The 5,583-nt window shown below is 37.6% G+C and overlaps 1 protein-coding gene across 1 annotated transcript in view; it reads right to left on the reverse strand.

Moving 5' to 3' along the window:
• Positions 1-1,915: 1,915 nt before the first annotated feature.
• LOC108542150 (killer cell lectin-like receptor 2) overlaps positions 1,916-5,583 on the reverse strand; it is a 42,044-nt gene continuing 38,376 nt past the window's right edge. Inside the window, exon 10 of the mRNA XM_017892021.1 lies at positions 1,916-2,181. The gene's annotated coding sequence lies outside the window, so the exon portion shown is untranslated. The remainder of the gene's footprint in view (positions 2,182-5,583) is intronic.

A 5,583-nucleotide genomic window follows, 5' to 3' on the forward strand; every position in this document is an offset into this window, starting at 1 on the left:
GTTACTGCAGCCTTGTAGTATAGTTCAAAGTGAGGTAGGGTGATACCTCTAGCTTTTTACTTTTTGCTTAGGATTGTCTTGGCTATATAGGCTCTTTTTGGTTCCATATGAAATTTAAACTGTTTTTTTGTTTGTTTGTTTTGTTTTGTTTTCTAATTCTGTAAAGAAAGAGAATGGTAGATTGATGGGGATAGCATTGAATCTGTAAATTACTTTGGGCAGTATGGCCATTTTCACGACATTGATTCTTCCTATCCATGAGCATGGAATGTTTTTCCATTTGTTTGTGACCTCTCTTATTTCCTTGAGCAGTGGTTTGTTGTTCTCCTTGAAGAGGTCCTTCAAGTCCCTTGGAAGCTGTATTCCTAGGTATTTAATTTTCTTTGTAGCAACTGTGAATGGGGGCTCACTCAGGATTTGGCTGTTTGTCTATTACTGGTGTATAGGAATGCTTGTGATTTTTGCACATTGATTTTGTATCCTGAGACTTTGCTGAAGTTGCTTATCAGCTTAAGGAGATTTTGGGCTTAGATGATGGGGTTTTCTAAATATGCAATCATGTCATCTGCAAAGAGAGACAATTTGACTTCCTCTCTTCCTATTTGAATACCATTTATTTCTTTCTCTTGCATGATTGCTCTGGCCAGAACTTCCAATACTATGTTGAATAGGAGTGGTGAGAGAGGCATCCTTGTCTTGTGCCAGTTTTCAAAGGGAATGCTTCCAGCTTTTGGCCATTCAGTATGATATTGGCTGTGGGTTTGTCATAAATAGCTCTTACTACTTTGAGATATGTTCCATCAATGCAGAAAAGGCCTTTGATAAAATTGGACACCCCTTCATGCTAAAAACTCTCAATAAAGTAAGCTCCCTTTTTAAGACATTTGGCTAAGTCATCAATTTATAACACAATATTCAACTCCCCTTTCTCTCTCCTTTCTTATTGTACATGATCATCCTGTGTCTAGTTCTGCTTTTTCTAGACTGCTTGACTCACAATTCCCAATATTTTTTATCCTTTACTTATGCAGTTTTTAAAAATGCTCCTGTATAAACACATATATTTAAAAGAGGAAATAGAATAATTTAGATATATTAACATACAACTTACTAAAATTTTTATTACTTTATTGAAATACATTTTTAAAATATAATCTATTATATTCCTCCTCTTAGATTACAACTACCAATAGTAAAACATAATATCTTCTTAATATCACTGGCAGCTAGCACAGCACTTGGACAGGTGACCTGCAAGTAAACAATTCATGATTATATTGCAGCAGGAACATATTGGCATGATAAATCAGATGAAAGAAATTAACATATAAATTAAACGTATTATTGCAACAGTGTTTGAAACAAAACAAATATTAATTATCCAGATCAAAACAAAATTACAGAAGCATAAAATTATTGAGGAGGCAACAGCATAATGTGGAACACTGCCCAACAAAAGACATCAAAAAAGATGAATGTAAGAAAATCTTTTCGGCTGGGCACGGTGGCTCATGCCTGTAATCTCAGCACTTTGGGAGGCCGAGGCGGGCGAGGTCAGGAAATCGAGACAATCCTGGCTAACATGGTGAAACCCTGTCTCTACTAAAAATACGAAAAATTAGCCGAGCGTGGTAGTGGGCGCCTGTAGTCCCAGCTACTCAGGAGCCTGAGGCAGGAGAATGGCGTGAACCAGGGAGGCGGAGCTTGCAGGGAGTCGAGATTGTGCCACTGCACTCCAGCCTCGGCGACAGAGCAAGACTCCGTCTCAATAAATAAATAAATAAATAAAATATTTTCATCAAAACATGCTATGCACATGCTGCAGTCTCTGCCTCAAGTTGATTAATGGGTGTGTCTGTGTGTATGCAAACACACATTTACACATACAAATAATGACTTTCTACATTGAGAATAAAAGGTTAATGTGTAGAATTTTAACATTTAATAAATTACTAGAGTGGATTGATAGAACTCACATTTGTCTTAAACCCACCTTCCTAAGGTCACTCACAACAAATTATAGCATGTGCTTTTATTTTCTTTGATTTTTTTACAACTGCTATAACTACAAGAGCAAGGATAATTGCAAATCAGACTTTTATATGCCAGGCATGTTCTGAAGTTTTCCAAAGCCATTAAAGACGAGATAGTTTCCTTCAGTTCTTCCGCTGGTATGGCTATCTGTTGATGGAGGAAACAAGGGCCAGCATTAAATATTCACTTGGATTACTGAGAAGGATAGTCAAAAAAGAACTAATAGAGAATTAGAAGAATGGTGATAAGAGCCTAAACTTTACTGTATAATGCATTGTACACATTTGCCTGACATTCATGTGATTTCCTTAAATAACAAGAGTCTTACATTGCAAACATACATTGACTCTATTAGAAATAAAACAAAACAATCTCTCCTGCATTTTATGCACTGTAATTAATTCAAAGATCCAGGAAGAGATGATGAAGTATTGCTCTGAGTTCTTGGGCTCAGCCTCAGAAGCCATTAGGGATGTTATTTCAAAGAGATTACTTTTTCTTTGCTATTAAAAGGCTTATAAATAGGTCTTTCATTATTTATATGTAAGCTTATAAATAAAAGGCTTATAAACTTGTATATATCAAATGCAGAAAGAAATATTTTGATTTAGAATAAAGAAAAATAGTCTAGGAGCAGGTAAAGTCTAGGAGCAGGTAAAGTCTAGGAGCAGGTAAAGTCTAGGAGCAGGTAAAGTCCATGACTGCTACCTTGGGGAGAAATGAGTTACATTTCCCTGGAGGTATTCAACCAGAAAGACAAGTACTTGGCAGGGAAATTGTAAAAAGAAATTCACAAACTCATTGAATCGTTGGATATAAGATCCTACTCAAAATTTAAGATTATATGAGAATAGGTGTTTACCATAACTATATTGACTGCCAGTAGTTCTGGACTGTACTTTTTCTTTTGTCATGAGATTTCACCTCTGTGTAAATATTCTCCCCAGTCATTTCTGAAGAGTAGAGAAACATAACGAGATAAAATATGGGGAAAGAAGAACTTTCTCCATAATCATTCAAGATGTAAACGAAAAACAAAATTCTAAGCCCCCCAACCATCTGAATGGACTCTGCCTCTCAGTCAAGAGCATTTAAAAGTCAACCTGGGCCGGGCGCGGTGGCTCAAGCCTGTAATCCCAGCACTTTGGGAGGCCGAGACGGGCGGATCACGAGGTCAGGAGATCGAGACCATCCTGGCTAATACGGTGAAACCCCGTCTCTACTAAAAAATACAAAAAAGTAGCTGGGCGAGGTGGCGGGCGCCTGTAGTCCCAGCTACTCGGGAGGCTGAGGCAGGAGAATGGCGTAAACCCGGGGGGTGGAGCTTGCAGTGAGCTGAGATCTGGCCACTGCACTCCAGCCTGGGCGACAGAGCGAGACTCCGTCTCAAAAAAAAAAAAAAAAAAAAAAAAAAGTCAACCTGAAAAACTAGTTGAGGCCATGATGGGAAGGAGGAGTCAGACATGCCTCATTATACCCTCCTGCCTTTTGGAATTACTGATGGAACAGACGCTTTCAGTCCCCTAAGAAACATTTACAGCCTATTCTCTCTGAGGCCTGCTAGCTGGAGACTTCATCTGCATGATAAAACCTTGGTCTCCACAACCCCTTATCACAACCCAAACATTTCTTTTTATTGACTCCAGGTCTTTAGATAATAACTCTTTCAACCAATTGCCAATCAGAAAATCTCTGAATCAGCCTATAACCTGGAAGACCCTGCTTCCATTTGTCCCACCTTTCTGGACCAAACTAATGTACATCTTTCATGTATTGATTGATGTCTTATGTCCCCCTGAAATGTAAAATTGTAACCCAACCACCTTGGACACATGTTCTCAGGTTCTCTTGAGGGCTGTGTCATGGGCCATCAGTCATTCAAATTTGGCTCAGAATAAATATCTTCAAATATTTTACAGAGGTTGACTCTTCATCAACAAAGAAAACAATCATTATAATTCATACATCTCATACAACATATTGGAAGTAGTTGCTAATAAAAATTATAATTGAGTAGGTTTTCTTCATTTACAAGAATTTCTTTACAGGCCTTCCTGAGTAAAGTGTATATTGGAGTTCTCCACCATTTGTGGTCTTCCATAGGGTTGAAGATGCTGTTGCATCAGTGATGGGTGGAAAAAGATTTGATTGGAAAGAGACAAAACTGTAAGATGTTATCATTTCAAAGAGGCTCTCCTCCTACTATAATCAGAAGAAAATTAAAATAACAGGTCAGAATACATAAACGCAGAGCTGTCAGGAAAAGGGCAAGCTGAGAAGTTGCAGCTTTGGCTTCCTGAGAGATTTAAGACCCTGTTAATTTTTAAACCACAAACCATAAGGGTTTCCTGTTTTCTTTGGTCTTGTTTTGTTTGTGTTTCATCTGAAACCAACTTGTTTTGTAGTATGGCACCAATTGTACACTGTAATGCCAAATTGTAAGAATATAATTTATAGCTACAGCAATAATAAATCCAGAATTCTGATTTATTCATTCTGCTTATCCTACAAGTCCATTTCTACTTGTCAGATAATCTGCATCTGCATGGACTTCTAATTCAGTGTGAGACCTCTTTTTTGTGTGATAAGGAGCCCACTGAAATCTATAACAGTCGCAGGTAGGTAGATCTTATAAATTTGGACATGTGTAATAAAAAGTCTAGAGGTCAAGAGACAGAGGGCTGTTAGCAGCTCAACAGCATCATCAATGCCATTTGCTTTCTAAATCCTTCTAATCTTCTGTGTTTGGACATGTGGACAACTTTGTGGCCACACATAGCTGCCATAGCCCCAGATCAGTATTCATGGCAAGAAAAGAATAGAGGCAAAGCAAGACACTCCAGAAGTCCTCTAGCCAGCTTTGTCTTTAGTTTGATGGCCAGAGGTGGGTCATAAATGGACACTCTGTAGCTGCAAGTGTGCTGGGAAAGTGAGTAACTTGTGAGAATGGGAGGAGATTTGGAATGATTCATGGATTGGCCAACAGTCTCCGCTACTTGATTCCAGTGGTTACACAAGATTTAACCTTTAACCAGATATCAACAAATTTTTTAGGGCCTATTATTCATACTCCAAAATAAATACAAAAGTTAGGGATCCAAGAAGGCTCTTTCAGTTCCCAGAAAGGGGATAACATATATGCTATATTCCATAGTACATAGTGGATAAAGAAAACAATATACTATGTTTTTGGTGGTATTTTGATCCTCTGCTCAGTTACCTGCAGCAATTATCAGTAAAAAAAATATATAAATATAAAATACTTTTAAGAAAAGGAACTTGAGCAAATGCCTTTGAGGAAATAAAAACAGTAGAGTTAGAAAAAGTTCACCTGAGGTGTGTGTCAGGGTTAATGGTGATTCCAAAGATGCCATAGGCAGTAATGACTAAATGGAAAAGGAAAGATGGGTGAGTTTCTGGAATCTACACCAAAGAAGAAAGGAAGAATAGTTCGGCCCTAAGCAGAAATAGTTGGATATTTTAAAACTCCTATACAGTATTCATTCTTACATCTATTATGGAAACCTTTTTTTTTTTTTTTTTTTTTTT

The sequence above is a fragment of the Rhinopithecus bieti genome, unplaced genomic scaffold (assembly GCF_001698545.2).
Source record: "Rhinopithecus bieti isolate Rb0 unplaced genomic scaffold, ASM169854v2 scaffold_22452, whole genome shotgun sequence".
Classification (NCBI taxonomy): Eukaryota; Metazoa; Chordata; class Mammalia; order Primates; family Cercopithecidae; genus Rhinopithecus; species Rhinopithecus bieti.